Source organism: Cibotium barometz, chromosome 54 (assembly GCF_041138505.1).
Source record: "Cibotium barometz isolate CiBa-2024 chromosome 54, ASM4113850v1, whole genome shotgun sequence".
NCBI lineage: Eukaryota > Viridiplantae > Streptophyta > Polypodiopsida > Cyatheales > Cibotiaceae > Cibotium > Cibotium barometz.
In genome coordinates, this window is record NC_141099.1 from 20725938 (window position 1) to 20741397 (window position 15460).

The 15460-nt window shown below is 36.3% G+C and overlaps 1 long non-coding RNA gene across 1 annotated transcript; it reads right to left on the reverse strand.

The window, feature by feature from the left end:
- Window positions 1-5098: 5098 nt before the first annotated feature.
- Window positions 5099-6451, reverse strand: LOC147607935 (uncharacterized). The gene is made up of 2 exons (XR_015264551.1): window positions 6034-6451; window positions 5099-5470 (listed from the first exon to the last, which is right to left on the reverse strand). It is a non-coding gene; the product is annotated as an uncharacterized LOC147607935 (long non-coding RNA).
- Between the last annotated feature and the right edge of the window lie 9009 nt (window positions 6452-15460).

The window sequence follows — 15460 nt, forward strand, 5'->3', positions numbered from 1 at the left end:
AGGGTTTAGGATTTAAGTTTTTAAAATTATTTTTAAAACCATGCACACCCAAGTCTATGTCCTATTTTTCCATTTTGCATAGACTCAAGGATCCATGGTAAATAGAATCACTTTGTCTTTGTCTATAACCTAAACTCTAGACCCTAAACCCCTAGACCCTAGCACCAAGGATAGGTTTCTTCCACCACCTCTTCCTAGAAACCAGTGAGAGTTTAGATAAAGTATTTCCTGGAAACCTTTAAGCTCCTCACGTGTGAGTTTTTACATAAAAGCATAGTCATGCCAAGTTAAAAGTGGTGGTCTTTCAACATAGAGTAATTCATAATTAGTACCCTACAACGTAAATGGTTTTAATATATTAAAAGTAAAACTTGTGAGCTTACTTGGCATTAAAGAATGTGCCACTCTTTTGGAGGTTTCTTTCACATCCTTTTCCTATAAACATTTAAGCTCATCACATGTGCTAGTGCACCTAGTTTCAAAGTAAAACTTGTGAGGTTACTTGCCATTGAAGCATGCAACACTCTTTAATGGGTGTTTTTTGCATTCTCTTCCATAAAAAGTGTGAATTTCTCACATGTGCAAGTGTATCTTAGAAAGTATAGTCATGCCAAAAAAGAAAACATTAGGTGATTTATGTACTCACAAAAGAGTCCTCTAAGGAAATATTAAAAAAAGAATGGTCTAGCCAATGAGAGACGTGACATGGATCTTTTTGAATCTTTTACCACAAATCTTACAAAGATCAATAAGAGAGCTGGGAATCCACATCCATTTAACATGGATCTTTTCGAATCTTCTGCCCTCACAAATCTTACAAGATCACGCTAATGGAATATAATATCAGGACCAAATATTTAAAAACTAAAGAAATATAAAATGAAATATATGTTTCTCACAATAAAATATTAGAGTGTCAAAGTAGTGAATGTTCCTTCTCAATCATGAATTTCTTTCCCTCTTTCTCTTTTCGTGCTTTGATTTTCCCCCCTTTTCACTCAATTTCATCATATTTCATGCTTTCATAAAAATTACTATCGCGGGAGTGAGATTTTGGTAATATTTTATTATCCAATTTGTGTAACAAAAGAAATCTTGTAGAGCAATCTTGGGCTAAAAATAGCCATGTAATCTATTTTTTATGGAATAAAATACTATAAAAATACTCAAACGGGGATGCTTTGAGCACACGCTTTGGGGGGGGCAATTGGGACCCAATCTGGTGCTTCTCTCGTGTCTGTATTTCTCTATTGGCACACTTCTCGAGGTCAATGTTTTCTCGTTTTAGTGGCATCACAGCCTAGGGTATGCTCTGCCAAAAAAGGTGGGTGATTAGGGTACTCAGATGGCCCTAGTCCTTTGAGTGAAGATGAAGACCACTGGCACGAAGCCCAGTGCGACGGCGGCGGTGTGTCAAAGCGACCGTGAAGAGGATGGCTAGCACAACAAACAACAAACAAGCACCGTGCCTAGTGCACCAAATGACAAGACTGCATCACCGACAAAACACAGCATCGGCCACCACCGACCAGGCTATAACACCGTCACAAGTACACAACCGGCAAGAAGGGTCAGCACAATAGCATAGGGCGGACACCAACATCGTGGCTAGGCAGATACAAAATACACACGTCGATGTCTCCTTAAGAGACAAAGACAAAGGGAAGACATTGCTTCCCCTTATATCCTTTACCACAATGCTATCAAACATCATGTGGGATCAAACCACAGCTTTGTGGCAGTGCCTGGTAAGCCGTGAAAGAGAAGAGGAGAAGAAGAAGAAGAAGAGAAAGAAGAAGAAGAAAGAAGAGGAGAGAGAAGAAGAGGGAAGAAGAAGAAGAAAGAAGAGGAGAGAGAGAAGAAAGAGAAAGAAGAGGGAGAAGAAGAAAAGAGGGAGTTGTAGCATTCCCCATCTCAAATTAGTGACATGAATTTTTTGCTTTTGTAAAATTTTTTGTTTTCAAAGTAGGTAAAGTGTAAATTAAATCTCCATTTGACGTAAAGTTTTTTGAACAAGATATTGCTCTTGTAATTTACATCTTATCAATAGACATTCAGGTGGAGCCTAAAGATGATGAGTCTGCCACCACTAACATCCCATGCTTGACATACCTGGATCAAAAGCTAGTAGATATGGCTCTTAACCCTTGAGTAGAGGCTGAGCAAAGTTTGGAACTACCACATATAGGCATCCAACAGCCTATACAAATAGACTTTCATACTCCACCCCTTGAATCCTTAATACCTATCATCATAGAGGGTGAGGAGTACTTTCTCAGATGTCTTAAAGCTGCAACACAAATAGACTTTCATGGTCCACCCCTTGAATCCTTCACACCAATCATTATAGAGGGTGAGGAGGACTTGCTCATGCAAGATGACGTGGAGCTCCTAGACACAAGAGAAGATGAGATGTGATGCACGCTTGTTCGAGATATTAGAGATGACTTCATTGACTTCAGCATACAAAATGCTTGTCAATGAAGTCAGTTGTGCCTACAATGGTACCAACTGGGATGATGTATCACCCATCATCCAAGTCCAAGCATCTATTGAAAATGCTACTCTTGAGAATACGAGATTTCGGGTGAAGAATTTGAAAGGCTGCAAGAGGATATGTTTGGGCCTCGACAATAGTACTAGGTACCAATAGTAGCATGAGGAGTGAAGAAGGGAGGCCTATTCCAAGCAACGACCTCAAGGCACCACTAGAGAAGGAGCTAGATGAAGCCGAGTAGGTAAATTCTGGGAAATGTTTGTGAATTTTGTTTTTTACTTGATTCAAACCAAACTTAACATGCATACTCCATGGGCCTATAGAGGTCCCCAAAAAATTTTGGGGCTGATCAAAGCCCTTTAAGGGCTCCACCTGAAGGCTAGTGTGTGGGGCCCTACATCTTCGCGACTGGCATATGGGGCCATGCAAGATGTAATGCCCCACATGCCAACCTTTGGTTGGGGCCCTTCTAGGGCTCTGATTAGCCCAAAACATTCATAGTCCCTATTTTGAGCTAAGGGTAAAACCACTCAAGACTTTATTCCTATGGAAAATTCCACAACAAACTTTTTTTCAATTGAGGTCGAATAAACATTGGTCTAGTTGAGGTCCAATAGGGTCGAATAAACATTAGTCTAGTTGAGGTCCAATAGGTTCTATAAACTTTAAGATTATAAGTGCCTTTAAATTTGAGTTCAGCAATCACTATGTGTGTTTTAATTTCCCTTTATATGTCTGTATTGTGTTGATCTTTAAAGGGTTCCATCTCCTATGCTTACTTCTTTTAGAGTGAGGGGGGGTTATTTTTAGGGCTTATATACGTTGTTACTATGGATGGAGCTCCCATGAATCGAGCCTAGAAAGTGAGTTCAAGGATGTAGGTGGGCCATAGTTCCCTAGACTTCTGAGTCTCTATGCAATCATGCTTAGATTTGGAGCCTCTGAGCCATGCTTAAACTTAAGTTGCTAAGGTAGCATAGGGAACATGTTTAGTTGGAGATATGGTACAATCTGCAAACCATCATAGAATGTGGTGAAGGTTTTCTCAAATTATTTCCACCTTTGCTCTGAATGAGGGTTTTGTTGGGTATTTTGGAGCCTCATGTGTGTCCACCTTGTGTGTCCATGTATGCGTGTACCATTTATGTGTGTGAACCACCCCTTAAGTGTGTGTATGTTTATGTGTGAATAGCTTCTAAGGTTGTGCGTGCATGTGCATGTGTGTGCGTGTGTGTGTGTGTGTGTAAGCAGTAATATCATGGGCTATTCCATGTGCCATTACTTTAGTGGGTGTGACTGAGTCAAAAGATAAGCCTTCTATACATAAAAAAGTGTTGTACTTTGAAGGTTTTCCACAAATCAATTAAATATTCATTCTATTATGCAATATTGTTCACTCTACCTTGAGCTTTGTTCTCTCTCTCTCTCTCTCTATCTTTTTCTCTACACGCATATTCATATCTTCCACCCTCCATAGCTAGAGTCATATTCTTCGTGTTTGTCTGATTACCAACAAAGCATTCCAAACGAGCATGAATATTGTACTGGTATATATATTTATGTGTTACACACTAACTACTAGGCTATATTTTACATATAAACTTCCCCCCCCCCTCCCCGCCCTTTTTTTTTAATGCAATGAGCTTGAACCCTTGCAAAATTTTATGGCTTTGTGATCACTTAATGAAATGACTTGTGAGTCACTTAGTTACCAAAAAGTTGAGCAACAAATCCAAATAGCTAGTATCCTTTCCTCAAGGGTTGGTGATGAGGATGAGTTTGAAGAAGAAATGCAAGTTTGGTGTAGCTACATCATTTAAATTTTTCTTCGAAGAGTACTTCTAAAATATAAGATTGAACGTCTCAAATTCTACAAATTTTGATAGGGTATAAAAGAATGAACTTCAAAACTAGGAACTTTTCTTTTCCAATAGTTTTCCTAATTTTAAATCAAAATTTACCAATCTATTTTATAGTTATGTCCACAAATTATGAGGATAAGACCTTGTTCCTTACGAGCAAGCTTGATTCTTGACAAGCATCATGCACATTTTTGGGTATTTTGGAGGTAAAAACTTGCAAAATTAATTCTAAACTTCTTGTTGCCCATCCCTTCTCATCAAATTTGATGGACAAGAGTGCCCATCAAAAGGCAACCCTGCTAGCAAGTCACATAGCAGAGCTTGCATGATGACATCATCCAAGGTAGCATCATCTAAATTGCACCACCCATGACTCCATCCACTTTGGACTTGAGTAAATAATGTCTCAAACACATGAAACATGCTATTTCACAAAGTTTGGACTCATGTACACATGGACCTAGACTTAAAGCGTGTTGGATTCGCTGTTTCAAATGAAAGGCAAGGTACATGTGACGTTGGGTGGCGACTGGATGGCTTTTTTTTTTAATAAAAAACACACACACACACACACACGCAGCACACGCGCGCACACACACTCACACACACAGATTTTTTCCGTTCTGTCAATGAAAGGCGAAAGGAAACCTACACGATTAGTGATTCCTTGCTAATCGCACCCTTAATCTCAGAAGAAATCTTCCTTGTAAACAAGTAGATGCTCCAAGTCCTGCTGCAAGTATGTAACGCAAATCTATTGCAGTATCGATTTCTTATCATCCCAAAAATTACAAGAGATCGATCATATTATGTTGTACAATTAGAGCTTAACCGTACAATAAATCATGGTTGTATTACATGAGAGGACCATCATATTACTGCAAATCACACTCTGCCAGTATTAATTTTGCTGTTAACTGGCGCTTAGCTGCTAAACTAGATAACCAGCTGATTAAAATAAGCAAGGTTTCTATAAATGAAATGATGGGTCTCCTCCGAGACGCGTTCGCTTAAACTAATCTTGTATTAGTATCCTATATTGCCTCTAAATCTTGAGGATTGCCCTTAAGACTGCCCTCCTTATGACCTGCTGGTCCATGTGAACTCCTTTCTGAGACAACACAGCACAATTAATCACAATTAGTTGCCATAAATATGATTAATATTGACACTGAATTGAGGTGAATAGGTTCTGCATAAAATGATGAAGTATGGATCGTGTCAAATTAGCTTGATTTAATCCAATTAATGTGATTAAGAATGTTGGGCTGCGAGATTTCAACATGTAATGGAGTTTGACCTGATTTTTTATAAGAAACGTGTGCATATAATGATAAGGTGTGAATTAAAGGTCTAATGGGATCTGAAGATGATCGCTTCTGAGAGAACAAATCTTTTAGTTAATTACCCTAATTTCCATTGCTGATCTTTGCATATGGTAAGGACAGATGATGTATGCCAAGTGATTCACGGAGCGCTAAGATTAGAAGCTTGATCTAATGATTAATTCAATGAAAATGCTGATGGGTTCTGAGTTCTATCATGATTAGAGAGATGAGTTATGATTATTTTAGTAATTAAGAAGATGGGTTATGTAAATTTTAGTAATTAGAGAGATGGGTTATGATTATTTTAGTAATTAAGAAGATGGGTTCTGTAAATTTTTCTACTTACTTGGGTGCTAGAAGCTTGGAAGAGCAAGCGATGATGGCAGGAAGCATTCACGTCATCAAAGACGAGGCCAGTGGATTCCAGCAACAGCATAAGCTCTGCCTGTCCTCTTGTTGCATGACACGTACATTTCCAGCCTTTGGCCTGAGCTTATCACTTCCACCTAAAAATAAAGAACAAATTCTCAATGCCACACTTTACCTTATTATAGCAAAGAGTTAATGATGCACTTAACTTAAGCAAAGTGTTAATGACATGCTTAACAAGGCAGAGCAAAGTGTTCATTATGCACTTGAACCTAGACACAATTAAGTGTTAATGACACACTTAAACTAGGCAAAGCAAAGTGTTAATGACACACTTAACCTAGACAAAGCCTAATATTAATGACACACTAAACCTAGACAAAGCAAAGTGTTTATGGCACCTCCACTCCATGGTTTTTCTGTATTGGGTTTCCAAGGGTTTGAGTGAGGGATTAGGACTTGCTGGGAGGTTGAAGGTAAAGCTAAGGGAATGTGACTGCTAAGCATTTGATTTGATCTTGCAGGTGAAGCTAATGATATCTGAGGTCTGATAAAGGACGGGCTCCTCCACTCAGTGCCCATGCACTTGGGAGGGCATCCGCCCGCGCAGAAGGAGAGTCTTCGATGCAGGATTAGAGAAAGGCGGGAAACTGGGAAAGATGAAGTGCCGATTCCACAACACCTAGCGTCTGGGGGTGAAGATTTTTTCGAAATTTTAAATTAAGGTTCCTATGGACCAATAAGATTCATCCAAATGTAGGGAGGAGATAAATAGAAGAATAAAAGGAAAATCCCCCAAAAATGAGTAAATACTTACATAAGATGAAGAGTTGACTAAGGACAAGGTTAATAGTTAAAAAAGAGAGATATTTAGGTGAAATGATGCATTTTTGACACCTCTGCATGGGGGAATTCCCCTCATGAAGAGGGCGCCTATTTCACATGCTTGAATGAGTTTTAAACTCCCAAATAATGAGATATTTTCATCTCTCCTGTTTCAACTAGATCCAAAAAGTGACCAAAACTGACCCAAAAATGGTCAAAAATTGACCAAACTGATCTAGAAAATTCTAGAATCAGTTGGCTTGGTTACAGGCTCACTTTTTTCTATAAATAGAAGCCCTCCCCTTTGTTAAAACTTAATAGTGTTTTATGCACTGTTACTCTGCTCCTCCCAAGCCAAGAACTGTGAATTTATTAATAATTCACTAGTTTTTGACATTTCCCTCTTCCAAAGATTGGTGGCCACTCTTGTTACAAACAAGAGTTGAACCCTCAAACCATCAAGCCAAAGGAAAGCTCCAAGAAATTATGTAAGTAGAGATTCTTGTATTTTTCTTTATTGATTTTATGTTTTTCTAATGTTTATGAATGTTTGAAGTGATAAATGCATGTTATGCCTTAATCGAAAGGCTTCTCCCCTCTCTCTTCTTAGAATCAACCCTTCTTTATCCTAATTAAGTGAAAATTATTAGAATTAAACTTTTTATAATGTTTTCTCTCTTATAAGTGAATTTTGATTAGTATAGATTACTTTAAATCAATTAGAGTTAATTTTTAAGACAAAATTAAGTAGGAAAAATGGTCAGCCATACAAAGGAGGTTATGGCAAAATTTTTGGAAATAAGAATTATCTTTTATTATGCTAAAAGAGTAATTCCTATCAATTTCTATATTCTAAAGTATCATTTTCATGCATAGAAGATGCATTTTGATTATTTGTATAAGAAAAATTAGTATTATTATAAAAGTATTACTTTCATTATAATTGATTTTCATACATAAAAGATTATTTTTATTAGAAAAGTGTTACTTCTATCATATTTGATTTTCATGCATAGAAGTATGCATAAAGGATTATTTTTTATTATAAAAGTGTTACTTCTATCATATTTGATTTTCATGCATAAAAGTATGCATAAAAGATTATTATTTTATTGTAAAAGTGTAACTTTTATTGTATTTGATTTTTATGCATAGAGGTATGCATAAAAGATTCTTTTTTATTATAAAAGTGTTACTTCTATCATGATTGATTTTCATGCATAAAAGATTATTTTTTATTATAAAAGTGTTACTTCTATCATATTTGATTTTCATGCATAGAGGTATGCATAAAAGATTATTATTTTATTGTAAAAGTGTTACTTTTATCATATTTGATTTTCATGCATAGAGGTATGCATAAAATATTATTATTTTATTGTAAAAGTGTTACTTTTATCATATTTGATTTTCATGCATAGAGGTATGCATAAAAGATTATTATTTTATTGTAAAAGTGTTACTTTTAACATATTTAATTTTCATGCATAGAGGTATGCATAAAAGATTATTATTTTATTGTAAAAGTGTTACCTTTATCATATTTGATTTTCATGCATAGAGGTATGCATAAAAGATTATTATTTTATTGTAAAAGTGTTACTTTTATCATATTTGATTTTTATGCATAAATGGGTGCATAAAAGATATTTTTATATTAAAAGTGTGATTTTTATCATAAATGATTTTATGCTTAAATTAGATGCATAAGAGAAATTCTTTTATTCTAAAAGTGTAATTCCTACTAAATTGGGTTTATGAATGGAAAGATGCATAAAGAATTTATTTTAATCCAAAAGTGTTACTCTCATCAATTTTAATTTTATGCATAGAAAGATACATAAAGAAATCTATTTTTAGTTCAAAAGAGTTATTTTTGTCAATTTTGATTTTATGCATAGGAAGATGCATAAAAGATTGATTTTTAATTCAAAAGTGTCATTATCATTTAAAATGAATTTATGCATAGGAAGATGCATAAAAGATTGATTTTTATTTCGAAAGTGTTATTCTCCTAAATAGAATTTATGCATAAATAGAAGCGTAAAGAAATCTTATATCAAAAATAAGAATTCTCTTGTATTCTATAAATAGATATGAGGATGTGAAACGAATCAGATAGATGAAAATGAACGAGGAATAGATGGAGATATATGTGAAAGAATTGATGTAGTTATATGTATGTGAAAGAAATAATGTAGATGTATGTATATGAAGGATGTATGTGAAAGGAAAGATGTAGGTAGAAATGGATGTATGGATGTAGATATGGATGCGGATGTAGATGTATAAATGTGAATGTGGGTGTGTAAATGTGGATATGGATATGGATGTAAGAATGTGGATGTATGTGAATGTGAATCTGGATGTATGAATGTGGAATGTGGATATGGATGTATGAATGTGGAATGTGGGTATGGATGTATGGATGTAAAGTGAATGTGGATGTATGAATGTAGATGTGGATGTGGATGTGGATGTATGAATGTGGATTTGGATGTGGATGTATGAATGTGGATGTGAAAATGGATGTATGGATGTAGATGTGAATGTGGATGTACGAATGTGGATGTGTGTGTGGAATAATGAATGCAAATATGAATGTGAATGGATATGAAGTCGATATGAGTGAATGGATGAGATGAGATGTCATGTGAATCAGAATGTGAATGAATAATATAAGATCTGAACGAATGAGATATAATGAGAAATGGATGTGATGAGACGTAATGTAAATTAAGAAAGATAGGAATGGATGTTATGTGAAGTGAATGAATCTGATGAGATGGGATGGAAAATGATGTATCTGGTCAAGAATGGATACACTTATGAATTGGGTTTGGGTTAAGTAATATGGATTGATGTGGAACAAACTGGAAAGATGTGAATTCATTATAGAAACTGTATTTGTGATCTGTTTGTAAATGACTGTTTTATGTCAAGAACGCTGGGGAAGCATTTTGACTATCTTGAGAATGTGGTCGTGAAGACCTACCTGATAAAGTTACAACTGCTGTACGGAGAGTCAATGGAGGACCTCTCGCATAGCAAGATTGACCGAGGTCTTGACCAGCCTCGGTTCGATTTAAATGGTGAGCTTCCGGTACGGTGGATAAGGGACCAAGGAAGCGGCCTATGAGTGAAGCGCTAGGTGACCTGCAAAGGATCCTAGAGGGTGCTGACCATACGGTGCTTGGGCTCTGGGTCGTCGAAGATACCCACACGTGCATCGTGGAAGATATTGAAATAAGGAGTAAGAGTTGTTTTCTGAAATCGGGGATGGATCAGGTTGATTGACCTTGCTGGTCCTCAACGGATGAGTCCATGGCTCTTTTATATGGATCTGTTGGTTGATCTTGCTAATCTTCAACGAGGATTCCATCTTGATTTTATAAGTGATTATCTGCCGGGTACTATGAGCTAGGAACTATAGAAAAGGTCCCTGAGTGAACAGGTGGTGAGCGTTCTGGTTGCCAATGATGCCATAGATACCCCGATGAACGAATGATTGGAAATTAAGATTCAACCGGATACTTGGAAGTTTATGATCAGTAACACTATGATTTCTTTAAATGATTGAATTAAATACATTTGAATCTAGGAAAAAGGCAATTTCATATTGGGTGTGTAAGTGGTGTGACTGGAGTTAAATTTGCATGAACATCCGGCTAGGGGGCCTGGGAACTCTTTTCCTTGGTACCCGGGACAAAACCTAACCAAATTCCTTATTGGATCCCATCACTACAGTGGTTGGGCGGTTGGCTAACCCATGGGACTGGATGGGGTTAGGCTGGACTAATGGATCCGTAAATCGAGACTCAATTTCTGTTTAGTTCGATAGATGAAGTAAATCCCGGACAAAAATTGTTCTATGGAAAAGAATCAATGGCTGTGCCTCTGAATGAGGAAATTAAAGTTTAGTGGGAAGTGACATTGCATGATAATGAAAAGAGGTTTGGCAAGTATTGTGAAGTGGGATCCTCTCACATATTATAGCATACATAGGCTCTATGCATGCATGCTATAGCTCTAACATGCATGCATAGAGAGCATACACATTAGAGCATGCATATAAGGCTCTATGCATGCATATTGGAGTGAAGTGGTACTTTGTGGTGTTGTTCATGTTCGATGAATGTTTTTTCTTGAAAGTTTCATAAAAACCATAAAGAACTTTGTGAGACAAAGAGCAAGGCCAGAAGCAAGCATGGCAAAGGGATGGTTGATGCAAGAGTCTCTTATATGTATATCTCAAAAAACCTCTCTCACATATATAGGCTCTATGTATGCATGTTAAATTTATGCATAGCTCTAACATGTATGCATAGATCCTATGTATACTCTTATGCAAAGCCTTATTCATAATCTTAAGCTTACACCTTTATGCAAAAGCCTTATATGCATTAAGCTTATGCATTAGCTTTATGTATAAAGCTTAATGTATAAGCCATATGTATTAAGCTTATGCATTAAGAGTATGGTTAATCTTTACATAAGCTTTTACGTAATTTATCTTAATGCAAAAGTTGTATGCATAAGCATAAGCATAAGTATAAGTCACATGCATAAAGTATAAAGCTTTATGCATATGGTTTTATGCATAAGCTTAATGCATAAAGCTTTCTGCTTAATATTATGCATGAAGCCATAATGCATAAGTCTTATGCTTTATAAAAATGAATCTAATGCATAATTTTTAAAAATGTTGCCAAAAGCACCCACGGATACACCATAAATAAGTAAAGAAAGGGATTATGTCTATTAGAGCTATGCATGCTCTATGTATGCTCTAATATGCCTGCATAGAGCATACATAGGCATATTAGAGACAAAAAGAGCATTTAACACTAAGAAAAAGAGAAAAAAAACATACATAAAGCTTGCATAAAAGATTAGGAGGAAAAGAGGGTTCACCTTCTCATTGTAAAGCTGAGTGAGCAAGCATCAACAAGAGAGCATGCATGCATAACAAACCCTACACCTGCATTAAAAGAAGCATACACGATAAAGTTAATTAATAAAACAAATAGAAAGGTGAGAGGACAAGAAGGAGAACAAGAACAAAAAGAAGACAAGAATCAAGTCCTAAGTATGCATGTGGAAATTGAAACAAATATGAGAATAGAGAGAACAAACCCTTATCTTCACCATAAAATTTAAGCTTTTGCAGATGAAAGCATGGGTTTCATGTTTGAGGTATGAGAGATGGAAGGAGAAGAAATGAGTCTTTTCTTTACAGGTTTTGGGAAGGGCAAAGCTTGGGGGGTGCACTACTTAGAAACTCTATGTATCACACACATTCAAGGGATATTTAAAAAACCCCTTACTCGTGAATTTTTCATGAATAAATTAATGACCCCTTTTTCTTTATGGGCTTACAAGATCTGTAAAAAATGATTAAAAATACCCTTTTGTAAATGTATTTTTGTAAATTTACCTTGAATTTTTTATTTAAAAAACCCCTTGAATTGAACTCATGTGCCATACTTTTTTAGGTGAACCCTTCAAGGGGAGAAAGAGAGAAAAGAGCGGCAAAGAAAGAAAGGATGTGAATGGTGCAAGAGAATCCATCTTTTTTAATAGTATGTGGCTATAATAGCATAACTATAGCCGCGTGTGTAGCCATGCCAGTAGTAGCCGCATATTGTTAAAAAAAATCCATGTAAACGCGACTTTCTCACTACTTTCTCTCACTATGTCGCGTGGTTATACTACCATCCTCTTATAGTATCGGACTTTAAAAAGAATGATAGACTCCCATATCTTGTAATGATATCTTATAGTTATGCTATAAAACTAGAGCCACAAGTTGCCAAAATAGTGGCATACATTGGCAATCTACCCATGAAAATTCATGGTTCTAAAGCGACACTTTCCCTTGGTGCCCCTCTCCAAAAAGAAAGAAAAAGACGAGCAAGGCTCACATGCAATGAGCTTGAATCATAATAATCTCTAAATAATCACTGGAACTTTTTGTTGCCTTGTAATAAAAGAAAGAAATTGTGAGGTGTCTAGTTACCATAAAGGTTGAGTAGGTTGCCCCCCTTTTCTCTCAAGGGTTGGTGGTGAGGAAGAGTGTCAAGAAAGAACCAAAGTTGAGTGTAGCTCCAACATAAGGTACTTTTAAAATATAAGATTGGCCGTGTGTGAGAAATTGTAAATTTTGATAGGGTGTAGACAAAAATAAAAAATTCAATAGGGTACAGAGAGAAATAAAATTAAAATTTTAGGAACTTTTCTTTAACAATGATTTTTTGGTTTTAAATGAAAGTTTCTCAAACTTTTTGATAATTTTGTTTTCACGCGCAATTGTGTGAGGATAAGATCTCATTGCTTGGAAGTTGCAAACTTGCACACAGAAGAGGTTTGATGGTCATATCATCCAAGGTAGCATCATGAGTACATCCTCTAGATTGCACCACCATGATACCATCAGCTTTCGGATTTATGAAGAGAAGGGCCTAGGAGTAAAGGCATATCAAACACATGAAACATGTTGAGGTTTCCATTTCATAAAGGTTGGAGTCATTTAGAATATATGGGTGGCCAAAGGCTTAAAAGCGATGACACAAGCATGAAGCATGTTGGATTTACCATGTTTAATGAAAGGGCAAGGTTCATGTGAATTAGTAGAATAAATAAATAATAGAAAATTAGAAATGTAACCGCATAACCTAAAAGGAGGAGATCTCACCTGTCCATCTCTGACGGGTGGGAGATCTCCACCGTCCAGCCGAGTACGTCCAATGGGCGGACTCGGCATGCTTGCTGTCACAGCCCAATGGCGCAGCGCACGCGCGTGAGAGAGAGAGAGAGAGAGAGAGAGTGCGCGCGTGTGTGTGTGAGAGAGAGAGATTCTGTTCTATCGAACGAATTATAGCAAAACGAAGCCTACGTGATTATTAATCCCTTCCGTTAATCTAAGACGTGATTAGTAATCCCTTCCGTGAATCTAAGACGTGATTAGTAACATGAAATCAACCAGATGCTTCAGGCCGCAGTTGCTAGTACTCCGTTAATTAAGCATCTAACGCATCTTGATTGCAGTGTCGATTTCGAAATTTGCAAGAGATCGATCATATTATACTGTACTGCAACCGCTTACCAGCACAATAAATCATGGTTTTATTATCATATTACTACTAATCACATTCTGCCAGTAATAGTTTTGCTGTTAATTGGAGCTTAGCTGCTAAACCAGATAACCAGCTGGCTAAATTAAGCAAGGATCCTATAATTAAAACGATGAAGGGCGTCCTCAGACGCACCTTATCTTTCACTAATCTTGTATTAGTATCCTATGTTGCCTCTAATTCTTGTGTATTGCCCTTAAGACTGCTCTCCTAATTATGGCGCCCTGCATGTCCATCAATTAGTGAACTCCTTTCTCACACAACGCAACCCACTAATCACAAATAGTTGCCAGTAATATGGTCAGGTTAAACTGCATAAGATGATGAGGTATAAATCACGTCACTCGATTAGTACTTAATCGAGTTAAGATGCTGGGTTATGAGATGTAGTTTCATGTGATTTTCTTTTTTCAACATTTGCATATGATGAGTTGAATGTCAAATGAGGGAAAAATTAAAATAGCTTCTGAAGATGATCACAGTAATTAAGGTAATGATTATAATTGAATTTACAAAGGCTTATAATGAGAGAACATAGCTTATAATCAATTACCCTAATTAACATGGCTAACCTTTGCATATGGTTTGGATAAACCAAGCTTTATGCCAAGTGAGATGATTAACACCGAGTGTAAAGATTATATTGGATATTTGATCTAATGATTATCTTGATGGTGAGGCTGATTTCTTCTATGATTAGAGACAAGGGTTATATTTTTCTCTATAATTTAAAACTCAAAACCCATCAGGATGAGAGAAGGGTTACTAATTAAGAAGATGGGTTATGTGAATTTTATACTTAATTGGGTGCTAGAAGCTTGGAAGTGCAACCGAGGAAGCATTCACATCAAGGCCAGTGGATTCCAACAACAACATTATATGTTCTGCCAGTAGGCATGTCCTCTTGTTGGATGATGACACGTCGATTTCAAGCCTTGCATAGCCTAGGCATACTTAATATGGACAAATAAAAGTGTTAATCATACCCTTAACCTAAGCAAAACAAACTGCCAATGACATACTAAACCTAGATAAAATTAGACCCTAGCAATTTTAAAATTAAAGGTATAGGATATAAGTTTTAAAATTAAAGGTATAGGATATAAGTTTTAAAAAATTAACAGTGCTAGGGTATAGGATATAAGTTTATTTTGCATACTATGGATCCCCAAGTCTATGCAAAATTGCTATTTCACATATACAACACACAACTAACTTAATTTGACTTGGATCCGAAACCCTAAGCACTAGCACCAAGTGTGTGGTTTGGATGAAACACTTTACTTAAGTGCTGTTACAATTGAGTTATTCATTCACAAGAAATCGCAAGGGTTTAGGATTTAAGTTTTTAAAATTATTTTTAAAACCATGCACACCCAAGTCTATGTCCTATTTTTCCATTTTGCATAGACTCAAGGATCCATGGTAAATAGAATCACTTTGTCT